We start from the raw sequence: 26407 nt of genomic DNA on the forward strand, positions 1-26407 counted from the left end.
TCTACCTTAAATAATGGCGTGGAATATTTAGTATTCACAGGAAGGTATGACAGCAACTCAGTTTAAATAATCGAAGGCAGTGTTCATGGGTTCATGGATTGTCCATAAAGCAGATGGTGAAGGGTAACAAGCTGTTCTTAAAATGTTGAGTGCACGTCTTCAGACTCCTGTACTTGCTCCCTGGTGATAATAATGAGAAAAGGGCATTTCCAGATGGTGAGGGTGTTTAATGATAGACCACCTCTTGAAGATTTCCTTGATAATGAGGAGGTTTGTGCCTGTGTTGGAGCTGGCCGAATTACAACCTCTGCAGTTTCTTTCGATCCTGTGCATTGGGATATTTATACGAGGTTGCAATGCAACCACAGTCAGACTGTACATCTGTACAGGTTTGCTTAAGCCTTTGGCCATCTTGCTAACTAATCCCTCAACACAGAACTGACTTCCATGATTTATTTCCTTTCGTGCATTGGATGCAGAGGCTTTCCTTGCTGACTAGTAGCATCCTGGGTGCCCTCTGAACTGTGACAGGCCACAACTGTTACAGTGAGGAAACCGTGACAAGCAAATATCCTGAAAACTTATTAGCCATCAAATATTGGAAAGCCTAGGCCTCAATGTATCAAAGACAGTAAAAAAATGAAGTGTTATTACTGTTTTGGGGATATTCTTTCTCTCTCACACTTAAAGACTTGCACAATATTCATTTTCTCAGGTGCATCTGAGGAGAAGGTGTAATGTTGTGGTTGATGGCGTACTTCTAAAACAATTCCTTTGCTTCACAAATACTTTGAGTGATTCTTACAATTAAACTTGAAAGGTTACTTAAATGCCAGGGTACAGTATGTGGAACTGTTCTGAACTACAGACAGTCAGAAAGGGATGATAGGATTAGATTGCCCAAACAGAGATTTAGTTTAAAGAATGGAATGTACCCAGTGACTGCTGGCTTGCATATGCATTCTCTCTGGAGAATAGTGCCAGCTTGATCCATTTATTTTTTCCTGTTTTTTTTCTAACTATTCCCTTTTGCCTTCCAGCACAAATTGTCCAGCATCCAGTGCAAACTATCATTAAATGGTCAATGTCACCACGACAGATGACAATAGTAATTGCTGCATGGAACTGAAAATGTCAGCTTGTAAAGAAAAATGGATATTTATCTCTCAAATTGCAGCTTAAAGTGAGTTTGATGATGCAACTAGCTGAGTTAAATTAATTGAAGAGTCTTTCTTGCCTTCATAGGAGTGATTAAGCTTCAAAACTATTTCTATCTTGTAGACTGAATGTACTTTTAAAATACGAATACATCCTTTAGAAACAAAAGATGTTTCATATTGGAAATAAGTCAATAATTTCTAACGTTATTGTCTATTCTACTGTTCTTTGTGAGAGTTCTATAATATGAAATGTAACCTCATCCTTTATTCATTAATCAGTTTATTCCATTACACATTCTTCATCAAATGATTTAAGATGGCGCTGGTGAAGCTCAGTGATTACTTATGAAAGGAAAGTAACAAAGGAAACAACAAACTGCTTTATTAATAACACTTTCTCTGGTAAACAATCACCACAAACAATAGTTTGCAACTTCCCTTTGGACTTGGAGGCAACTCGATGCAGCAAAACCGAGGCGAGGCAAAGCAGTGAGCCCGTCGCAGAGAGCGAAGGAAGTCCCAAGGTTCAATCAATTTAAGCACTGGGCTGAATTGGAAAGGTTGGGTACAGGCAGAGTCGAGGCCTTGCGGATCAGGCCCCAGAGCGTATCGAAGTGACAGAACCTGATGTTTAGATGACTATTTAAGTGCCAGGCCAAGTTGAAAAGGTCAGGGAGTTGGTGCTGGAGGTGATGGATAGGCTGGTTCAGCTCACTGCTCAATGATGTTTACTCGGCTCCGCACTGAACTGAGGCTGTGGGTTCGTTTGTAAATTTCAGTTATGGGCTATTTGTTTCCTTTTATTGTTTGCATGATTTTTTTCTCTATACTGTGTGTTTGATGGTCTTTTATTAATGCGTTCTTTCGGATTTCTTTGTTTTGTCACTGACTGTAAAGAGATGAATCTCAAGGTTGTATATATTATACATACTTTGGTAATAAATGTACTTTGAACTAAAAGGAATTTGAAGATGGAATCTGTTGTGTATTCGATATTTCTATAATATTAAAGTAATCATATATATATAGTTTACTTCAGCGTTCTTGTTTGTCTAAATAATTAATTATGAGTTATATATACAAATATGCTAATTGCATACATCATCATGCATACTTGATATGTGCGAGCCTTGTTTAAAGTAAACTCAAAGTCAGACTCACATTCCTGGACTCCCATGTTTTCCTTTAATTTAGTTTATTGTTTTGAAGTTACAAACATTTTAATAAATTTTTTTGTTTTTAATTCTTTTAAATTCTTTGTGCAGAATGCCTGCAAGTACTTCACGTGATGGCTTGGTGCATTTGATAACAATGTATGAATTAAGGATTTGGCTTTATTGCTCAGAAGCAGGAAGATTTTGATAAATAAATACATTAGGACATTTATGTAAAAGAAGCACAAGCTTGACTACTATATTGATGATATTTATCCTAAATAGGGTAGATTAAGCCAGATAATATGAGAACAGTTTAAATATAAAGGAATGGTTTAACATCATACTCAAGAATTGAGAAAAAAATGACCCTGTTCCTTCACAGTTAAGAGTATAAGAATTGAACAATTCAATATGAGCAGATATTGTATAAATGCATAAATTACTTGAGATAATATTTATCATATATAATCTATTTCCAAAAAAGTTGCCAATTACACCGTTGAGGTATCATTCACAAGGCTTCATTCATCAGGCAGACAACAGATAAAGCAAAAGTTCTGCATGCCCAATGAAGCCCACCAGAGGCTCAAACCTTTTACTAGTTGGGCTTGATTTACTGGGGGTGGCGTAACGCAGTTATGGCAACTGAAGACTTAAGATGGACTGACGGGTCTTGACTATATGCATATATATTTGATGGTTGTATTTTGTATATGTGAGGACTGGGCCTTAAGAGCAGGGGGTTGCCTAGCAGGCGTCGGGAGTCAGTCGACAGTTAATATCTGTGGACTGGGGGGGGGGGGTGGTCTGGACTATGTGTGTGTGTGTGTGTGTGTGTGTGTGTGTGTGTGTGTTATTGTTATTTGGCTACATTCTTGAGTATTCATATATAGTTAATGACAATTAAACTTGAATTGAATTGAATTAATAAGTATTCTAATATTAGTTGGACATTTAAAAAACTGAATAATTTCTGAGGAGACAGACACAATTTATGATTTTTTCCAAGTATGTAGGCTTTATTTTCACTTACAATAGCTTGATATATAATTCAATTAATGATTGTACATATTTTGCACATTATATCAAGTCAAAGCTGAACGAAAAGATCTCCCTTTTGCTAATTCAACACAAAATGCACTTGATTTTAAATTGAAGCTGTTATTGTGTGTGGATCACAATGGAGTCAGAGACGTAGTTACTTGATTTCACAATAACCCCCAGAAACAAAACAATCCCACCTCACCCCTATTTCCTATTCACAGTTGACAGATTAGAAAAGACCTGCAAAAAGATCTTGATGCCAAGAGACAGGAGTCTTATTGATGGAGGTGAAGGAATTAAAGAAATAAAGTCTAGAAATCCTTTCAGCTAATGTAATGTTTTTGTGCATTTTGCCATAGAATGTCAATGAAAATCTAATGGATTTTGCATTCTCTCTGCATGGCACCAGCAAGGTTGTATCTAGCAGCATATAAAATACCTTGATTGTTACTTCTGAGAAATTCATTTGTTCATATGTTACTCAAGGATGCTGCAGCTATATCAACAAAAACAGTTTCTTCATAATGTATCTTTGACCTGTGGTGACAGTACAATCTGACCTGAAATTGCCAGCCCATGGAGTCGAGGATTCTGGATGATCAATCAGAATCGGAGTCCATCAATCAATCAATTACAGTATATGTACAGTGGCATGCAAAAGGCTGGGAGCCCCTAGCCAAAATTTCTGTTACTGTGAATAGCTAAGCGAGTAAAAGACGACCTGATTTCCAAAAGGCATAAAGTTAAAGATGACACATTTCTTTAATATTTTAAGCAAGGTTACTTTTTTATTTCCATCTTTTACAGTTGCAAAATAACAAAAAAGGAAAAGGGCCTGAAGCAAAAGTTTGGGCACCCTGCATGGTCAGTACTTTGTAACATTTCCTTTGGCAAGTATCACAGCTTGTAAACACTTTCTGTAGCCAGCTAAGAGTCTTTCAATTCTTGTGTGGGGGATTTTCGCCCATTCTTCCTTGCAAAAGGCTTCTAGTTCTGTGAGATTCTTGGGCCATCTTGCATGCACTGCTCTTTTGAGGTCTATCCACAGATTCTCGATGATGTTTAGGTCAGGGGACTGTAAAGGCCATGGCAAAACCTTCAGCTTGCGTCTCTTGAGGTAGTCCATTGTGGATTTTGAGGTGTGTTTAGCATCGTTATCCTGTTGTAGAAGCCATTCTCTTCTCATCTTCAGCTTTTTTACTGACGGTGTAATATTTGCTTCCAGAGTTTGCAGGTATTTAATTGAATTCATTCTTCCCTCTACCAGTAAATGTTCCCTGTGCCACTGGCTGCAACACAAGCCCAAAGCATGATCGATCCACCCCCGTGCTTGACAGTTGGAGAGGTGTTCTTTTCATGAAATTCTGCACCCTCTTTTCTCCAAACATACCTTTGCTCATTGTGGTCAAAATGTTCTACTTTACCTTCATCAGTCCACAGGACTTGTTTCCAAAATGCATCAGGCTTGCAAACTTCTGATGCTGAATTTTGTGGTCAGGATGCAGGAAAGGTTTTCTTCTGATGACTCTTCCATGAAGGTCATATTTGTGCAGGAGTCACTGCAGAGGTGAGCAGTGCATCACCACTCCAGAGTCTGCTAAATCTTCCTGGAGGTCTTTTGCAGTCAAACGAGGGTTTTGATTTGCCTTTCTAGCAATCCTACGAGAAGCTCACTCGGAAATTTTTCTTGGTCTTCCAGACCTCAACTTGACCTCCACCGTTCTTGTTAACTGCCATTTCTTCATCACATTATGAACTGAGGGAACGACTACCTGAAAATGCTTTGCTATCTTCTTATAGCCTTCTCCTGCTTTGTGGGCATTACTTATTTTAATTTTCAGAGTGCTAGGCAGCAGCTTAGAGGAGCCCATGGTTGCTGATTGTTGGGACAAGGTTTGAGGAGTCAAGGTATTTATAAAGCTTTGAAATTTGCATCACCTGGCCTTTCCTAATGATGACTGTGATCAAGCCATAGCCCCAACAAGCTACTTAAGGTCTGAGACCTTGGTAAAAGTCATCTGAGAGCTCAACTCTCTTGGGGTGCCCAAACTTTTGCATGCTGTTCCTTTACTTTTGTTCCACTCTAAAATTGTACAAAACAAAAAATAATACACTAACCTTGCTTAAAATGTTGAAAAGAATGTTTCATCTTTAACTTTATGACTTTTGTCCAAACTTTTGCAAGCCACTGTAAATTGGATAGATTAGAAATTGTGCAAAAACAGAAATAATATATATTAAAATAGTGAGGTGGTGTTCATGGATTCAATGTCCATTTAGGAATTGGATGGCAGAGGGGAAGAAGTTGTTCCCGAGTCACTGAGTGTGTGCCTTCAGGGTTCTGTACCTCCTTCTTGATGGTAACAATGAGAAAAGGACATGTCCTGGGTGCTGGGAGTCTTTAATAATGGATGCTGCCTTCCTGGGACACCGCTCATTGAGGATGTCCTGAGTACTTTGTAGGCTTATACCCAAGATGGAGCCGACTAAATTTACAACCCTCTGCAGCTTATTTTGGTCCTGTGCAGTAGCCCCCCTCACCCCCATACCAGACAGTGTTGTAGGCTGTCAGAATGCTCTCCACGGTACATTCACTGTATGTAGGTTTTTGAGTGAATTTGTTGATATACCAAATCTCTTAAAATTCCTAATGAAGTATAGTCACTGTCTTGCCTTCTTTATAGCTGCATTGATATGTTGGAACCAGGTTAGGCCCTCAGAGATCTTGACACCCAGGAACTTGAAACTGCTCACTCTCTCCACTTCTGATCCCTCTATGTAGATTGGTTTCTGTTCCTTCGTCTTACCCTTCCTGAAGTCCACAATCAACACTTTTGTCTTACTGACGTTGAGTGTCAGATTGTTGCTGCGATACCACTTCACTAGTTGGCATATCTCACTCCTGCACACACTCTTGTCACCACCTGAGATTCTACCAACACTGGTTGTATCATCAACAAATTTATAGATGGTATTTGCAAATGTGCAAAAGACAAAAAACCGTGCAAATAAAAAGAGAAAAAACAAACAAAATAAGAGCAATAATAATAATAACAATAATAAATAAACAATAAATATCAAGAATATGAGATGAAAAGTCCTTGAAAGAGAATCTATAGGTTGTGGGAAGAGTTCAGTAATAAGGCATGGGAAGCTAAGTGAAGTTATCCCACTGGTTCAAGAGTCTGATGGTTGAGGGTAATAACTATACCTGAACCTGGTGCTGTGAGTCCTGAGGTTGCTGTATCTTCTTCCTGATGGCAGCAGCAAGAAGAGTTCATGTCCTGATTGGTGGAGTCACTGGTGATGGATGCTGTCTTCCTGTGGCAGTGCTCCACGTATGATGTACTCAAAAGTGGGAAGGGCTTTACATGTAATGGACTGGGCCATATCCATTACTTTTTGTCAGATTTTCCATTCAAGGCCATTGGTTCTTCCATACCAGGTCCTTCTAGCAGTAAGCCCTCAGACACGATGTATGGCTGATTAAATTTTAAAGTTCAACAGTTCAAAGTAAATTTATTATCAATGTACACATATGTCAGTATATACAACCCTGTCATTTTCATGTGTGCATACAATGTAAATTCAAGAAACACAATAGATTCAGTTTTTAGACTGCACCCAGCAGAATGGACAAACAACCAACGTGCAAAAGACGCAAACTGTGCAAATGCAAAAGGTAATAAGAATAATAATGATAAACAAATAAGCAAAATTTGCCTTTCATAATAGAGAAATGTTATCAAGCCAACAGACTTCTTTAATATTTAGGATCCTGAAGTATTTTTTGAAAGCTCCCCACACCATGAGAGAACATAAATTCTTCCTCAATACACACATCAACTGCATGATTTCAGTCTTCCTTGTTGGTGTAAAGTATTGCAGTAAGGGTATTGACTGAAATAAAAATTATTATCCACGACACCATGGGTGGAAACAGAATTAAAATAATATGTTGAGGTAAATCAGGGCAATCAGTTAAATACGGCTCACAATTATGAAGTAACTACCACTGACAGAAACAAAGCTTTGGTAAAATAAAGGTCAGACTAGAATATTTAAGCTTGTAGTTGGAGCTGTGGTTCACATATTTAACCATTCAGAAGCAGTGCATAGAATTTTAATGATCTGCTTTTCCTGATTGTCCCTGAAAAAAACTCTTAGCATGATAATGATAGCAACTTAAACGTTTGAAAATGGTAATACGGAATTACAAAATATATTAACAATGAAGCAACAAAAACTAGCATGGCAGATAACTAGTCCAAATTTTTTCAAGGGTTTGTACACAGATACACCATTTCTTAAAGTATTCAATCATATTCTTTAGTTAAATTTCTTTCCCAGATTCATCGTAACAATGGAAAATGATTAACCTATTTTATACTCTGTTTAGAAATTACGGATGCTGGAACCTGGAGCAAGAATGAAACTGCTTAACGGGTCAGGCTATATCTGTGGAGGGAAACATTTGATACTTTGGGTGGAATCTCTTGCTTTTGACCAATTGAGTTCCTCTGGCAGTCTGTCATTTCATTCTCTTTTTTTTTGACAATCAAAATTTATTTCTGTTTATTTCTCAAGATGTAGTCAGCGCTGGCAAGACAACATTTTTTGCCTATGTTTGTGAAAAGATGTTGGTGAGCTACCTACAGGGCAATTCACATCAAGATATATCTCCAGTGTTGTTGAGTAGGAACTCCCAGGCTTTCAACTGAGCATTGTTGAAGGTACGGCAATATATTTCAGAGTCAGTTTAATATGTCACGTTGCGGTTAATCTGCAGATAATGTTGTCTCTTATATTTCTCGCTAGCAGTCATCTAAGGTTCAGGAGACACTGCATGAAAGAATAACTGCAAAGTACTTTGAAGGTGGTGAGCACACTGCAGTCGTGGTCTATCAATCATCGGGCGCATGAAAATTTAATGTGGTGGTTGGGTTACCAGCCAAGCGGTTGATTCTGCTACAGATTGGATAGACATTTTCATTAGCTGTTGAAACTGAACTCATTCATTTAATTAGAAAGCTTTTCAACAATGGAAAACAATATCATACATGGGGCAGCCAGTTCACTATCACCTGCTGTTAGAAGTTAAAATATTCGTCCCAAACAAATGGGAATGAAGTGCCTGGAAATCTTGTTTAATTCACAGTGAACTAATCAAAGAACACATTCATAACAGGTTCAGAATAACTAGTAAAAAAAAACATTGGATGTGTGGATTGTAATTACATATGCCCATTATGAATTAGACTTTGATGCCTTTTAAAATGTTCTTTTTTAACCGTAGAGAGCTGTTCAAAAACTAAAAGCAAATCCACTCTTAGGACAAAATTGATGAAAGCTGAAAATGGTTCCCTTTGGATAAGTAATTTAGAGTTATACATTAAAGAAATGAACATAATATCACCAGGTTGCAAACTGTTGTGCTCATAAGCAGTCACATTTTAATTCACCGACTATTTTCCTTTCAGAAGGAATTCACTAATTTAAGTAATTTAAGTAGAGTATTTGGGTTTAAATTAATGCAGCAGTCAGTTTGGAAAATGTTGATTACCATTTGTTTCTTCCATTTATAATTTATATGCTAAAATACATTGTTAAAATTCTTTTTTTAGTATTCTTATATCAGTATGCTAGGGAAGAAAATGACTAGTCGGAATGGGCACATTGGAGACTTAAGTATTCAATTTCTAGTTTGGTATCCACAGTACTTTGAAGAGAGTGGAGACCAGGTGTGACTTCTAACTCTTCATTCCTTAAGCCCATCAAAATAAAATGGAATTATCTCACAAGAAAGATCTAATAATGTTGTCCAAAAATGCAGTAAGCCTGAGGATTGGTAAGATTTCAATCTTCAGTAAAAGTGGACTAAATCATTGATAAAGAAAGGGAAAGTGGAGAATAAGGTTTGTCCATCAAGAAATGTAATAATAATAATAAGAAGAATATTAATAAGAACTGACATGACAAATTTAGAAAACACTATATACATTTAAATGCACTTAGATTACCACAACTTAAGAGGAAGGGGAAAAATATCCATAAAAAATTTACGCACAATCAAATAAAACACGATAGGCTTATTCAGAAAGTTATAAGGCATGGGATCCAGGGAAGTTTAGCCAAGTGGATTCAGAATTGACTTGCCTGCAGAAGGCAGAGGGTGGTGGTGGAGGGAGTACATTCAGATTGGAGGATTGTGACTAGTGGTGTCCCACAAGGATCTGTTCTGGAACCTCTACTTTTCGTGATTTTTATTAACGACCTGGATGTGGGGGTAGAAGGGTGGGTTGGCAAGTTTGCAGACGACACAAAGGTTGGTGGTGTTGTAGATAGTGTAGGGGATTGTCAAAGATTGCAGAGAGACATTGATAGGATGCAGGAGTGGGCTGAGAAGTGGCAGATGGAGTTCAACTCGGAGAAGTGTGAGGTGGTACACTTTGGAAGGACAAACTCCAAGGCAGAGTACAAAGTAAATGGCAGGATACTTGGTAGTGTGGAGGAGCAGAGGGATCTCGGGGTACATGTCCACAGATCCCTGAAAGTTGCCTCACAGATGGATAGGGTAGTTAAGAAAGCTTATGGGGTGTTAGCTTTCATGAATTGAGGGATAGAGTTTAAGAGTCATGATGTAATGATGCAGTTCTATAAAACTCTGGTTAGGTCACACTTGGAGTACTGTGTCCATTTCTGGTCACCTCACTATAGGAAGGATGTGAAAGCATCGGAAAGGGTACAGAGGAGACTTACCAGGATGCTGCCTGATTTAGAAAGTATGCATTATGATCAGAGATTAAGGGAGCTAGGGCTTTACTCTTTGGAGAGAAGGAGGATGAGAGGAGACATGATAGAGGTGTACAAGATAATAAGAGGAATAGATAGAGTGGATAGCCAGCACCTCTTCCCCAGGGCACCACTGCTCAATACAAGAGGACATGGCTTTAAGGTAAGGGGTGGGAAGTTCAAGGGGGATATTAGAGCAAGGTTTTTTACTCAGAGAGTGGTTGGTGTGTGGAATGCACTGCCTGAGTCAGTGGTCGAGGCAGATACACTAGTGAAGTTTAAGAGACTACTAGACAGGTATATGGAGGAATTTAAGGTGGGGGCTTATATGAGAGGCAGGGTTTGAGGGTCAGCACAACATTGTGGGCCAAAGGGCCTGTACTGTGCTGTACTATTCTATGTTCTATGTTCTATTAAAACTTCTAAAGATGTACTATATCTTCAATGAAGACAGAATTCAGTTCTCCACATGAGCATATTCAATTCAGATAAATATACATTACTAAACTTAAGTGAAAGGGCCCGCCAGAAAAATGAAGAAATTATCACTGTAGGAGAAAAATTTAACCAATAGAATGGCATGACCCTCCTTGGAAGACATCCCTGCAACCTGAGCAGACTAGATGTTGACAAGGAAGCATCGAGCACTTGGCTCAGAGTTGGAGACTTCTTCATAGAAACAGAGGGTTCCTTGTTTCAATATAGGACCAAGTGATAAAGACAAAAAAAAAAAAAAAAAATCAAAAACACAACATTAAAGGACAACAAATTCAAGACAATAAATACAGAAAATGCCAAGAGAAACCAGAAACAATCCAAAACATTACAGGTTCCTCCAGTAGTTTAACCCAGTCTGATTACATACACAGGAACAATCAAGTGGCAAACTTCATTCACAAAAATCTTGCTTTATAATACAAACTCATAAAAGACACCATGCCTTTCTCTAAATACAAGTCTGATCCAATTTTAAAGTTAGAGTCCTACAAATTATATTATGACTAATCAGTTATTATGGATAGGACTATCCATAAAAACCATCCATATATAATATTACAGGATAAACAAGCAAGAACAGTTTACTTAATGGATATAGCCATTCCAAACACACACAACATACAAAAATTAATAAGTGAATTCAAAGAGGAAATTGAAAGACTGTAGAACATGAACAGGATATATGTACATTGCCCCAATGGTGACATCTACAACTGGTATCAGTCCAAAGATACTACACAATAGTATTAACCAATTAGGTCTACACAAACCTGTGTGGGAGAGTTTTTAAAGTGGAAAACCCATTTCACTGGAGCAGTTCCACTCTGTTAAACTCAGAAGTCAGGTCCAGTGGTATAAACAAGTGTCACAAACTTGGATCTTCCTATATTGCAGTGGATGACCATGACGTCTTCTGTGCCTGGTTATGCCCTTCACGTTCCATGGAGCATTACAGAACCGCCTTCCTGGATGTCGAATCTCACTGCATATCTCATCTGCCCAGAACTGACTCCGAATGCTGGGACACACGTGTCCCTATCTCACCGGGGTGTGAGGCTACTGGCTACCCCGACCTGGTTTAGTCTGCCTGTTGAAGTGTACCAGGCTGAGGCTGCTGTCACATGCAAGCAGCTACTTGTAGGTAGAGGTGTGAGCTGCCCTGAGATGGACATGACAAGCCCCTTACCCAAAGGTGCTGTCCCTTCCTGGACACCCCATACACTCCAATTGTATTTGTTGGAAAACTATTACAAAAATGCGAGCTTATTCAATCTAGTGGTAAAAAATAGAAACTTAAGGCATTTTTGAAATGGTGTCAACTTGACAGATGTCAATGGAAACTGCATGCCTGATATATGAATCACTCTTATTTATTGGGCAACTACAGGAAGTTATTAGCAAGGTCAATGGAGTTGCTCAATTATAAAATGCCTTGGTAGGACTATCTCTAATATTGTATCCACCTGTTTTTTTTTTCTGCCTGAAAGACATAAATGGTTTTAGCAGATGGTTTCTTGGTATTGTGTCGTTGTCCTATGAGTCGAGGTTAAGTAGACTAGTCTTATACTCCTTTCGGTTTAGAAGAATAAAAGGTAATGTCATTGAAACATACCTCTATTTTTTACTAAGGGCTTGACGAGGAGAGATGCAGGGATGACAGCTCCCTTGACAGGATATCAGCAGCCAGGGCTTACATTCTGCTAACAGGGAGTTTGTTAATCAGAAAAGAGGTGAAAAGACATGTCTGTGCCCTGAGCTCACCCAAGAGATTGTGACCTTTGGAATTTTCTGCTTGAGAAAGCCATAGATGCCCAGTCACAGAGTCTATTCAAGAGACAGGTGGATTGAATCTTAGCTATTAAGGGAATCAGGAGTTAAAACATTAGTGCAGAATAACTGGCTTGAGGTCAAAGATCAGTTATAATCTTACTGTTTTTGAAAATGTTTGAATGAGATCGTCTTCAGCAACCTTTATTATCATTGAAGAGCACAGAGCTAAAAAGAAAATATTTTGATTCTTTCTATTAAGATTTTGCGCCAAATTTGGCTGCTTTTTAATAATAACAAACAGGAAAAGCAGGGACTACATTGTCAGTATGGATTTATGGCCTATTTCACATTGAAACCATTCCATCCATCTTTTCAGTTACCTATGCTCAATGTCACCTATGCACATCTGCTCCTGCTCTATGGATATTATAGCACTTTGCAAAGTAATGCACTCATTTGTAGTCTGGTGAGAGCTCCTGGAATCAGTTCATATGGAAGCCCAGCAGAATTGTCTGAGGTACAACTGGAATAAGTTGTTTGAATGTATACAATAAACAGAGTTCTAAGATCCCACAGATCAGATATAAGCTCGGTATTCCTGACACATCCAGTCATAAATGGTGGTGATCAACTCACCTGAAGAGCAAACTCACAGATATATCCATCCTCAATGATAGGGGAGCCCAGAATATTAGTACAAATGAGGAACAGTCATTTGCAACAGTCTTTAGCCAGAAGTGCCAAGTCAATGAACTACCTTGGTCTCCTTCAGCGGTCCCCAGCATGACTGATGCCTGACTTCGAACAGTTTGATTCCCTCCACCTGATATCAATATATGGCTAATGGTATTTGATATAGCAAAGGTTCTGACAGAATTCCAGTAACAGTACTGAGGGCATGTGCCCAAGAACTTATCACTCACTAGGCCAAGTTGTCCAGTACAGCTATTACACGGGCATCTATCTGACACTATGGAAAATATTCCAGGAACAACTCTACATCTCATGTTTTCACTATTTGTTGCTTATTAATTCACTATTATTTTCTTTTTCTTTTTTTGTATTTACACCATTTGTTCTCTTTTGTACATTGACTGTCTTCGTTATGTGCAGTTTTTCATTGATTCTATTGTGTTTCTTTGATTTTACTGTGAGTGCCCACAAGAAGTGAAACTCGGGGCAGTATATGATGACATTTATATATTTGTGTGTGTATGTGTATATACATATATAATTTAGTTTGAATGTTGAACTTTTGGTATACCCTGTAACACAAGAAAGGACAAATCCAGTCCAGCCAATTACAGGCCAATTAGTCTACACTCAATCATTAGCTAAGTGAAGAAAAAGATAATCAATGGTGCCATCAAATGATACTTGCTGAGCAATAACCTACTCACAAAAGCGCAGTTTGGGTTCTGCCAATGTCACTCAGCTCTTGTTCTGCTTACAACATTGGTCTGAACATTGACGAAAGAACTGAACTTCAGAGTTAAAGTGAAAGATCTTACACTTGACATAAAGGTAATATTTGTTCAAGTATGACATCATTGAGCTCTAGTTAAACTGGAATCAAGGAGAATAGGAAGGAATACCCTCTACTAGTTGGAAACATACCTAGCCCAAAGAGAATGGTTGTAGTGGTTGGAGGTTAATCATTTTACCAACGGATATATTGACGGGAGTTTCATTACGGTCGTGTTTTAGGTCCAACCAGCTTCAGCTACTTTACTAATAACCTTCTTTTGGTTGTAAGGTCAAAAGTAGGATGTTCACTGATGATTATGCAGTGTTCAGAACAATCCTTCTTCAAGGTTTCGAATGGGTTATTACAGAGCATGTAAAACAATGTGAATACTGCATATCGGAAAACATGCAACGCACAGAACTGGACCTCCTTGCTGCTGTGCTGTGGTATCAAACTGGATGGGTTTCTCAATTCTGCTGAAAAGCACTTTAGTTATCTGATAAAAATATACTCCAGTGACATTTCATTGATTCTCTGTGCTTCTCGAAATGACTTGTTACAAATTGAGTACAATCATGACAATCGTAACCATATACAGTACTGTGCTGGCAGCTGATTACAGTGCCAAGCCTTCAGAAAGCAGGCTTTTTTGGCGACGGGAAATATTTGATGGACACAATAAAGGGATAGAAATTTTTCACACAAAATGAAGAAATGACAGGGAAATTAAACAAATTGTTTATGTCTGTCTTCATGGAAAAAAGACAAATAATTCCTGCCAGAAACATAACAGAACCAAAAGGTCAGTGCGCATGAAGAACTGAAGGAAAATACAATTTGTTAGGAAAAAAACTGGAGAAACTGGTGAGTTTTAAAGTTAATAAATCCCAAGTAGCCAATCATCTGCATAGCAGGTTTTAAAAGAGCTGGGTATAATGCTGGTGAATTAATTGGTTGTCATCTTTCAAAAGTATATAGATTGCTGAATGGTTCTTGCAGATTGGTGTAAACAAACCTGACTGGGCAATTTCGGAAAGGAGAGAAAGAGGAAATAACGAACCACTGACCCGTTAACCTTAGTAGTAGGAAAAATGCTAGAACCTATAAGAAGAACGAAATTACAACACACCTAGACAAAACAAAAAGGATGAAGCAAAATCCCCACATGGAAAGAAGTGGGGAGCAGGAAGGAGGAAGTTGCTGGCCAATTAGCATTGATTATGGAGAAATCGTTGTGAAGTGTTATTAAATATATGGAAACAGGGGACTTAGAAAAAATGAAGCAATGTCAACATAGTTTTCAGAAAGAGAAATTGGAATGCTCTGTGGACAAAGATGAACCAACAGAACTCTTCAATCCAGTCTTGATGAAGAGTCTCAGCCCAAAATTCTGGCTGTTTATTCCCCTCTATAGATATTGCCTGACTTGCGGAGTTCCTTTAGCATTTTGTGTGTGGGCATAAATGGGTCTTCTTTTCACTTGCAAGATGTGCCACAGTGATCAATAATGGCTCTTCAATGTTTATAACAATCCGGCACAAAGGAATGGTTTCTAAATTTGCTGATGACCCAAGGGTAGATAAGAAACTAAACGTGAAGTAGAAATAATGAGACACCAAAGATACATACATGTTCAGGGAGTGGGTTTAGATCTGACAAAAAAACAAAAACATCAATGCAACAATACAAAATCATCCATTTCACAAGAAAAAGAGAAAAAAAAGTCAAATCATCTCAATGTTCAAGTTGTAGAGCTCTGAGATGCAGTGGGATATCTCAGTGCATTGATATCTCAATGCATGGTCATAAAACCATAGCATCATCCATGCCAAACTCACCAATGTTAACTGTGATACATACCTACATTAATCTTGTTTACAACACACATCAAATTTGCTGGTGAACGCAGCAGGCCAGGCAGCATCTGTAGGAAGCGGTGTAGTCGACGTTTCAGGCCGAGACCCTTCGTCAGGACTAACTGAAGGAAGAGTGAGTAAAGGATTTGAAAGTTGGAGGGGGAGGGGGAGATCCAAAATGATAGGAGAAGACAGGAGGGGGAGGGATGGAGCCAAGAGCTGGACAGGTGATAGGCAAAAGGGGATACGAGAGGATCATGGGACAGGAGGTCCGGGAAGAAAGACGGGGGGGGGGACCCAGAGGATGGGCAAGAGGTATATTCAGAGGGACAGAGGGAGAAAAAGGAGAGTGAGAGAAAGAATGTGTGCATAAAAATGAGTAACAGATGGGGTACGAGGGGGAGGTGGGGCCTTAGCGAAAGTTAGAGAAGTCGATGTTCATGCCATCAGGTTGGAGGCTACCCAGACGGAATATAAGGTGTTGTTCCTCCAACCTGAGTGTGGCTTCATCTTTACAGTAGAGGAGGCCGTGGATGGACATGTCAGAATGGGAATGGGATGTGGAATTAAAATGTGTGGCCACTGGGAGATCCTGCTTTCTCTGGCGGACAGAGCGTAGATGTTCAGCAAAGCGGTCTCCCAGTCTGCGTCGGGTCTCGCCAATATATAAAAGGCCACATCGGGAGCACCGGACGCAGTATATCACCCCAGTCGACTCACAGGTGAAGTGTTGCCTCACCTGGAAGGACTGTTTGGGGCCCTGAATGGTGGTAAGGGAGGAAGTGTAAGGGCATGTGTAGCACTTGTTCCGCTTACACGGATAAGTGCCAGGAGGGAGATCAGTGGGGAGGGATGGGGGGGACGAATGGACAAGGGAGTTGTGTAGGGAGTGATCCCTGCGGAATGCAGAGAGAGGGGGGGAGGGAAAGATGTGCTTAGTGGTGGGATCCCATTGGAGGTGGCGGAAGTTACGGAGAATAATATGTTGGACTCGGAGGCTGGTGGGGTGGTAGGTGAGGACCGGGGGAACCCTATTCCTAGTGGGGTGGCGAGAGGATGGAGTGAGAGCAGATGTACGTGAAATGGGGGAGATGCGTTTAAGAGCAGAGTTGATAGTGGAGGAAGGGAAGCCCCTTTCTTTAAAAAAGGAAGACATCTCCCTCGTCCTAGAATGAAAAGCCTCATCCTGAGAGCAGATGCGGCGGAGACAGAGGAATTGCGAGAAGGGGATGGCTTTTTTGCAAGAGACAGGGTGAGAAGAGGAATAGTCCAGATAGCTGTGAGAGTCAGTAGGCTTATAGTAGACATCAGTGGATAAGCTGTCTCCAGAGACAGAGACAGAAAGATCTAGGAAGGGGAGGGAGGTGTCGGAAATGGACCAGGTAAACTTGAGGGCAGGGTGAAAGTTGGAGGCAAAGTTAATAAAGTTAACGAGTTCTGCATGCGTGCAGGAAGCAGCGCCAATGCAGTCATCAATGTAGCGAAGGAAAAGTGGGGGACAGACACCAGAATAGGCACGGAACATAGATTGTTCCACAATCTTGTTTGTCTTTGTCGATCATGTGTCTCTCTTTTCCAATCCAAATACTAGTCAAAATCCTTTTTAAATGCTCTAATTGTGTCTCTATCTATCACCTCATTCTCAATATTCTTCACCCTTTTGTGAGAACATATCCCTCAGATCTCCATTAGTTTCCCCTCACCTGCCTTAAACCTGTACCCTTTACTTCAGGATAACCCTGACCTGAGGAAATAAAGATTATGGCTTTCTGTCTTATTTATGACCTCCATAATAAGCTGCTATGAGGTCATGCCTGAGCCTCCTATATTCCAGTGCGAAAAAAAAAATCCATTCTATCCATTCTCTGTGTATATCTGCAGCCCTTCATTCCAGACAGCATCCTGGTAAATCTCTACTGCATTCTCTCTGCTACTTCCTCATTCTTCCTGCAATGTACTCAGAATCAGAATCAGGTTTAAGATCATCAGCATATATCAGGAGGCTAGTACTTATGATGGAGCTGAATAAGTTCACAAAGTTTACAACTCTTTGCAGCCTACTTCAAACCACTGTAGTGGCAACGCCCCTCCACCCCATACCAGAGAGTGATGCAGTCAGTTAGAGTGTTCTCCACGGTACATCTGTAGAAATTTTTGAGTGTTTTTTGAGACATACCAAATCTTCTCAAACTCCTAATGAAATGTAGCCACTGTCTTGCCTTTTTTGTAGCTACAACAATATGTTGGGTCCATGTTAGGTCCTCAGAGATATTGACACCCAGGAATTTAAAATCGCTCACTCTTACTACTTCTGACACAACTTGCCAAATATTGTATATGGGCACAGCAGGTAATTTAGAAAGCTAATAGAAACTTACTGTTTACTGCTAAGGGAATTAAAAGTAAACATAGAGAAATTTTGCTTGAGTTATATAGTTCATCAGTGAGGCCAGATGTAGAGTACAGTGCAGTTTCTTTACTTAAAGAAAGATGTTTTCCTATTGGAAGTAGTTCAAAGCACATTTATTAGAGTACCGACTGAAGTACATGGGGGTCTTATGAAGATTAGTTGGACAGGCTTGGCTTGTACCAGCTAAAGATGGGAAAAGCAGGAGGTGACTTAATTATAACATGTAAGATCCTGATGGGGTTTGAAAGGGTGGATTTGGAAAGGATGTTTCTACAGTGGGACAATACAGAATTAGAAGTAATGTTTCAAAATAAGATTTGACCTATTTAAGCTGATGACACAAAGATATTTGTTTTTCTCTCAGAGTGTTAGGAGGTTGGAAGCTCCTTACTCAAAGGGTTGTGGAAGATAAGTCTGAGTACTCTCAGTGGCTACTTTATTAGGTACAACTGCCTGTTAATGCAAATATCTAATCAACCGATCATGCGCCAGCAACTCAATGCATAAAGTCATGCAGACATGGTCAAGATGTTCAGTTATCGATTTAATTAGCAGGAACAAATAAAGTGAAACAGGGTCAAAGCGGAATGGCTGTTGTGTGAGTGGACGAGTGTAGGGGAGGGAACTTGAGGCTTTGAGGTGATGTGCTGTAGCTGCATGATGTGGGAGCTGGTGGACCCCATTGTCACATTACATCTGCAGCAAGTGTTGGCAATGAACCAAGAAATTTCTGAGGCATGTAAGAATGGAACAGCAGTTATCGTGGGGGACTTTAACTTTCGCATAGATTAGGTGAATCCAGTTAGTTGAGGCACTCTTGAGGAGGACTTCATAGAATGCATCCATGATAGCTTTCTTGAACAGCATGTTACTGAACCTACAACAGAATGCGTTACCTTAGATCTGGCACTGTGCAGTGAGACAGGTAAAACTAGTGATCATGTAGTTAGGGATCCACTTGGAAAGTCTAATCACAGTATGCTTGAGTTTTTCATACAAATGGAGGGTGCAATAGTTTAATTGAAAGCCAGTGTGTTATGCCGAAACAATAGGGACTACAATGAGATGAGGAAGGATTTGGCTAGAGTATTACTGGGAACACAGGCTATATGCTGGGATGGTTGAAGAACAGTGGAAGACTTTCAAAGAGATTTTTCAACAGAAGTATTTGACTGTTAAAAGCAAGGACAGTAAGGGTGTGGAGAGCCAGCCTTGGATAACTAAAGAAATAAATGAAGGCATCAAACTAAATGCTCATGCGTACTAAGTTGCCAAGAATAGAGGGAAACAGGAAGATTGGGAAAACTTTAAAAAGCAACAAAGAACCACTAAGTGAGCAATAAAGAAAGGAAAGATAGAGTCGAAAATTGGGAATTGATTTTGGGTAATGAGGAAATATCAGAGACTTTAAATGACTATTTTTTGTCCATCTTCACAGAGAAGGACATGTCTATCCTACCAAAGAGCGATGCTATGGATATGATGGAAAGTGAGGACCTCAATACAATAGCTATCACTAAGGAGGTAGTGCTGAGCAAACTTGTGGGTCTGAAGACAGATAAGCCCCTGGTCCTGATGGAATACATCCCAAGGTACTGAAGGAAATGGCAGGAGTTATAGCAGAGGCTTTGGTGATAATTTACCAAAGCTCTGGTTAAGTCCCAGTGGACTGGAAGAAGGTGAACGTCACACCACTGTTCAAAGAAGGCTGTAGACAGAAGGTAGGTAACTATCAGCCAGTTAGTTTAACACCTGTAGTTGGGAAAATGCTTGAAGCTATCATTAAAGAAGAAATGGTGAGGCAGCTGGAAAGAAATTGATCCATCAGACAGATGCAACATGGATTCTGCAAAGGCACGACCTGTTTGACAAACTTACTGGAGTTCTTTGAGGATATAACAAGCACAGTGGATAGAGGGAAACAGATGGACATTATTTGCTTGGATTTCCAGAAAGCGTTTCATAAAGTGTCACATAAAAGATTTGTCCATAAGGTAAGGATGCAAAGAGTTGGGGGTGATTTATTCGCATGGATAGAGGATTAGTTAACTAATAGAAAGCAGAGAGTTAGGATACATGGATGTTACTCTGGTTGGCAACTAATGCTGAGTGGTGTACTGCAGGGTCAGTGCTGGGCCCACAACTGTTCACGATATACATTAACGATCTGAACGAGGGGTCTGAGTGTAGAGTATCTAAGTTTGCTGATGATGCTAAACTGAGTGGAAAAGCAAATTGTGCAGAAGATACGGAGGGTATGCAGAGAGATATAGATAGGTTAAGTGAGTGGGCAAAGTTCTGATAGGTGGAGTACAATGTTGGTAAATGCGAGGTCATCCACTTCAGAAGGAAAAGTGGAAGAACAGATTATTATTTAAATTAGATTAGATTAGATTATGAGGACAGGCAGTCCTCTTTTATTGTCATTTAGTAATGCATGCATTAAGAAATGATACAATATTCCTCCGGTGTGATATCACAGAAACACAGGACAGACCAAGACTGAAAAACCAACAAAAAACACATAATTATAACATATAGTTACAACAGTGCAAAAATACCATAATTTGATGAAGAACAGACCATGGCACAGTAAAAAAGTTCAAAGTCTCTCGAAAGTCCCACATCGCACGCAGACGGGAGAAGGAAGATAACTCTCCCTGCCATGCCCGACCACAGTCCGACTCTGAGTCATCCGAAAACTTCGAGCTCTGATCAGCCCTCCGACATCAAGTACCGAGCACCACCTCTGCCAAACGCTTCGACCTCAGCCTCGGTCGCCAGCAGCAGGCAAAGCCGGTGATTTTGGAGCCTTCCCTCCAGAGATTCTCGATCTCACAGTAGCAGTGGCAGCGAACTGGGCATTTCAGAAATTTCTCCAGATGTTCCTCTGCTTCTCATGTCTGTCTCCATCAAATCAGAATTGTGCATGGCATCCTACTTACAAATACGATATCATTTCACCAGAGAGCTGCGTGCGCTGCATCGTGCCGCCATCTTCTCTTCCCGCTTAAATGGTAAAACAAAATTGCAGCAGGCTGCTGTGCAGAGGGACTTGGGAGTGCTTGTGCATGAATCACAAAAGGTTGGTTTGCAGGTGCAGCAGGCTATCAAGAAGGTGAATGGGATTGAATTTAATAGCAGGGAGGTTTTGCTGCAAATGTACAGGGTACTCGTGAGGCTGCATCTAGAGTACTGTGTGCAGTTCAGGTCTTCTTACTTAAGGAAGGATATACTGGCTTTGGAGGTGGTTCAGAGGAGGTTCACCGGGTTGATTCCAGGGATGAAGGGGTTAGACTATGAGGAGAGACTGGGTTGCCAGGGACTGTACTCCTTGAAATTCAGGTTATGTGGAAAAGGCAGGTAGATGGAGATGAGTCCATGGTCAGATCAGCCATGATCTTATTGAATGGTGGAGCAGGTTTGATGGGACAGTTGGCCTACACCTGCTCCTATTTCTTATGTTCTTATTTTCTTATGTGGGGATTTCAGAAGGATTCACTGAGGAGATATGCAGTTTAGGCACATTGAATTAGGTTGGAACTGAATACTGAGTAGATAGTTGGTAGCATCTCAGGTGCAGATGAGAGGGCATAGAGGAGTAAGATATACCAGCTAGAAGAGTGGTGTTGCAGTAACAACTTTGAGTTCAATTTCCATGGAGCTCATTGTGGACTTCAGGAAGGAGATGGCAGGAAACACAAACCGAACCTCACAGAAGGATCAGAAGTGGAAAGAGTGAGCAATTTCAAGTTCCTGGGTGTTAAGATCTCTAAGGATCTAACGTGATCCCAACATATCAATGTGACTATAAAAAGGGCAAGACAGCGACTATATTTCATTAGGAGTTTGAAGAAGTTTGCTTTGTCAGCTAAAACACTAAAAAAAAATCTATAGATATACCATGGGTGTGGTTTGGTAGTGGAAGGCTACTACGTGGGACTGAAAGAAGCTACAGAAAGATGTAAAATTAGTCAGTTCCATCTTGGGTACTAGCCTTCGTAGCACCCAAGACATCTTCAGGGAGTGGTGCCTCAGAAAAGGGATTAAGGACTCCCATCACCCAGGGCATGCCCACTTCCCATTATCGCCATCAGGAAGCAGGTACCGCAGCCCGGCAGCTCACACTCAGCGATTCAGGAACAGCTTCTTCCCTTCTGCCATACGATTCCTAAACGGACATTGATCTCGTGAACACTACCTCACTTCTTTAATACATATTATCTTTGTTTTTGCACTATTTTTAATCTATTCAATATATATATATGTAGGATGCTCAGTAATACTAGATGGACTGTTAACTGTTAATCGCTTATTACCAAAATGGCTTCTCTGAAGTGTTATATTCAAATGGCTTCTCATACTGTTAACTGCTAAGCAAGGGGTTCTGTGTAACAGCAATGTTTGGGTTATACTATGTGATAATGGAAACTGTATTGATTTGTTAGCCAATGGAAGTCATGTTCTGTTATCTTGTATATGTGCGCTGAGTTGAGGAGCGCAGGCTTTTTCGGGAGGCGAGCAGAGAGGACGGACGTGTGGGGAACGGACAGCGTTTCCAGGGCAGCGGATACTGGACCTCGGGGGTTCAGAAGGTGACCAGAGTCTCGGAAGGACATTGTGGATGGAATCGGAGGTGTGAGCTCCAACGTATTAAAATATTATGTGCACAAGACTGATAAGTTATTTATGTTGCATCTTTCCTTTTAGTTGGTGCTACTAACCCATCACCAAAATTTGCCATGAAGTATAAGTCTTTACTCGCACATGGTATATTGTTTCATATTTGTGTCGTGGCTGATCATCGGGCGACTCACACCATATCCGCACCAAAGCATTTTCACTGTTTGGCGGGGTCAATGGCTATTCACCCTAGGCAACGGGAGTCAGTTGGGGCAAAGGCCATTACATATATTTGCTATGATCGATTCACTATGGCCAGCTGGTGGCGCAATGGCATCAGGACGCCTTTCTCTGGCGCAAAGGTTCCCGAGTTTGAATCCAAGTCAGGCCACCCCCCGAGCATGCTTTCCAACTGTGCCTGGTTGACTGTTGAGCTAGCCACTCGGCATCGTTAAAAAAAAAGGGTTGAGTCAGGACCGTTCATATCATGACCTGGTTAATCCAAAAGGTGACCAATCCTGACACCACACACCAGACAAGAATGGCTGACTCTCTGGGGCGACGCGTTAAAAAATATTCGATTCACTTATCTATTTTGCCTTTCTATATTATCATGTATTTCATTGAACTACTGCTGCTAAGTTAACAAATTTCACAACACATGCTGGTGATAATAAACCTGATTCTGATTCTGAATAGGTCTTTTTTATGCTAGCAAGCTATGATTCTTGAGTAATCATAGCTGGGTCCTGACTATTCACAATCCCGATGAAGGGTCTTGGCCTGGAATGTCGACAGCTTATTCCCCTCTATAGGTGTTACCTAACCTGCTGAGTTCTTTCACCATTTTTTGTCTGTTCCTCTGGAATTCCAGCATCTGTAGAATCTTTTGCGTTTTTTCTTCATAATCTATGTCAAGATTTGGTTGAAGGAATAAATGACACAATTTCAAATTTGCTACTGAAGGGATGCGATTAATGAGAAAATATATATGGAAGCTCCAAAGGCATTTAGAGAATTTGAGTGAATGGGTCAGAACACAGCAGGTGGAATACAAAAAGAAAAAATACAATGTTGTGCACTTCAGTACATAGAACAGAAAAACAGTATTTTTAAAATGGTAAAAACAGGAATTCTGCAGATGCTGGAAATTCAAGCAACACACATAAAAGTTGCTGGTGAACGCAGCAGGCCAGGCAGCATCTCTAGGAAGAGGCACAGTCGACGTTTCAGGCCGAGACCCTTCGTCAGGACTAACTGAAGGAAGAGTGAGTAAGGGATTTGAAAGTTGGAGGGGGAGGGGGATATCTGAAATGATAGGAGAAGACAGGAGGGGGAGGGATGGAGCCAAGAGCGGGACAGGTGATAGGCAAAAGGGGATACGAGAGGATCATGAGACAGGAGGTCCGGGAAGAAAGACAAGGAGGGGGGATCCAGAGGATGGGCAAGGGGTATATTCAGAGGGACAGAGGGAGAAAAAGGAGAGTGAGAGAAAGAATGTGTGTATAAAAATAAGTAACAGATGGGGTACGAGGGGGAGGTGGGACATTAGCGGAAGTTAAAGAAGTCGATGTTCACCCATCAGGTTGGAGGCTACCCAGATGGAATATAAGGTGTTGTTCCTCCAACCTGAGCTTGGCTTCATCTTTACAGTAGAGGAGGCCGTGGATAGACATGTCAGAATGGGAATGGGATGTGGAATTAAAATGAGTGGCCACTGGGAGATCCTGCTTTCTCTGGCGAACAGAGTGTAGATGTTCAGCAAAGCAGTCTCCCAGTCTGCGTCGGGTCTCGCCAATATATAAAAGGCTTCAGCAAAGTGGTCTCCCAGTCTGCGTCGGGTCTCGCCCCTATGCAACTCCCTTGTCCATTCGTCCCCCCCATCCCTCCCCACTGATCTCTCTCCTGGCACATATCCGTGTAAGCGGAACAAGTGCTACACATGCCCTTACACTTCCTCCCTTACCACCATTCAGGGCCCCAAACAGTCCTTCCAGGTGAGACAACACTTCACCTGTGAGTCGGCTGGGGTGATATACTGCGTCCGGTGCTCCCGGTGTGGCCTTTTATATATTGGCGAGACCTGACGCAGACTGGGAGACCGCTTTGCTGAACATCTACGCTCTGTCCGCCAGAGAAAGCAGGATCTCCCAATGGCCACACATTTTAATTCCACATCCCATTCCCATTCTGACATGTCTATCCACGGCCTCCTCTACTGTAAAGATGAAGCCACACTCAGGTTGGAGGAACAACACCTTATATCCCGTCTGGGTAGCCTCCAACCTGATGGCATGAACATCGACTTCTCTAACTTCCGCTAATGCCCCACCTCCCCCTCATACCCCAACTGTTACTTATTTTTATACACGCATTCTTTCTCTCACTCTCCTTTTTCTCCCTCTGTCTCTCTGAATATACCCCTTGCCCATCCTCTGGGTCCGCCCCCCCGTCTTTCTTCCCAGACCTCCTGTCCCATGATCCTCTCGTATCCCTTTTGCCTATCACCTGTCCAGCTCTTGGCTCCTTCCCTGCCCCTCCTGTCTTCTCCTATAGTTTTGGATCTCCCCCTCCCCCTCCAACTTTCAAATTCCTTGCTCACTCTTCCTTCAGTTAGTCCTGATGAAGGGTCTCGGCCTGAAACATCGGCTGCACCTCTTCCTAGAGATGCTGCCTGGCCTGCTGCGTTCACCAGCAACTTTTACGTGTATTTTTAAAATGGTGAAAGGTCCAGGTGGACTCTTGATCTGAAAGTGTAAAACAAGATAACAAGATGGTGCTGGAAAGAGGTGACACTTAGCACGCAACTCCCAAAGAAAACATCAAATATTTGCATTCAGAGCTATTGCAGCTGAAAGCAAACTTTTGATCATTAAAATTAGCATGCATGGGACTATTGATGGTCAGTAAGTGACAAGCTTATGAAGTATCTCCTCTGTTAGAGGGAGCTTGGCTGCTGGAGTGGGCTGCAGTTAAATCTGAAACACAGGGCCTTTAGACCACACCCCCCTCCCACTCCCCATCTGTACTTTTACAATTGGTCTGTAGGCAGAGATTATGGATCGTAGCACAGGAGGTGAGGACTGTGAAAGTGTGATCAAGAGAGGTAGAACAGTGCTTATAGGACAGCTTTGAATCAGTAGACAGGACCATATTCAGAGATTCATCTTTGTATCTGAATGAATATGTCACAGTTGTCAGCGACTTCATCAGGAGCTGCATGGATTAGTGTGTGCATTCAAAATACCCAGAGCAGAGGATGTAGATGAATTAGGAGATTGGCTGTCTCCTGAAGGCTAGATCAGAAGCATTTAGGGTCAGCGATCCAAAACACTGCAAGAAGTGCAGGTGTGAGCTACAGAAGGACATCGTGAGAGCGAAAAAGCAATTCCATTTTATGTTAGAGACAAAATCGTTATGTGCAACAGCTGTGGCAGGGTTTGCATGCTGTTACTTGCTACATTGCAAAACTTGGCATCATAATTGGCAGAGATGCTTCACTCCTCAAGGAGCTCAACATGTTTTATGCACATTTGAAAAGGAGATCACAACTACACCTGTGTAAATACCCATGATATCTAATCTCTGTCCTCGAAGCTACCATCAGAGCATCCTACAAGAGGGTGAAC

The sequence above is a fragment of the Mobula birostris genome, chromosome 5, assembly GCF_030028105.1.
Source record: "Mobula birostris isolate sMobBir1 chromosome 5, sMobBir1.hap1, whole genome shotgun sequence".
NCBI lineage: Eukaryota > Metazoa > Chordata > Chondrichthyes > Myliobatiformes > Myliobatidae > Mobula > Mobula birostris.